The sequence below is a fragment of the Motacilla alba genome, chromosome 2 (assembly GCF_015832195.1).
Source record: "Motacilla alba alba isolate MOTALB_02 chromosome 2, Motacilla_alba_V1.0_pri, whole genome shotgun sequence".
Taxonomy (NCBI): Eukaryota; Metazoa; Chordata; class Aves; order Passeriformes; family Motacillidae; genus Motacilla; species Motacilla alba.
The window spans coordinates 116092383-116092846 of record NC_052017.1 but is presented as its reverse complement, the minus strand read 5'-3'; positions in this window follow the sequence as shown (position 1 = coordinate 116092846).

Here is a 464-nt window from a genome sequence, read left to right as displayed (position 1 = left end):
CGCCTCCAAGCCGCGCCGCGCGCGCGCGCCCTCCCGCCGCCCAGCGGCTCCAGTGGCGCGGGGGGCGGGGCTTGCGGCGGGGGCGCGGGTGCGCATGCGCGCGGCAAGCGGAAGGGGCCGGGGTCGTTCCCGCCCCCGCCGGCCTGGGAGCGCGCGTGCGGCTCCGGAATGCCCGGGAAGGGGGCGGTGGGCAATGGGCAGGATTCTCTCCGCTCCTCCGCCGACCTGCTGGGGCAGGGCGGCGGGTATCCGGCCGCGGAGCCGTAAGGCGACCCAGGCTGGCTGCCCAGAGCGGCTGTTGCTGCCTGCGGAGCGCTCGGGCGGCCTTTCCGCGGCCGCTCCTGTCGCCCATCCTCTCCTGGGTCACAGAATCACTGAATGGCTCCATTGGTTGGAAGGGTTGGAAGGGACCACAGTGGCGCATCTGGTCCAACCTGACTGCTCAAGCAGGGTCATCCCAGAGC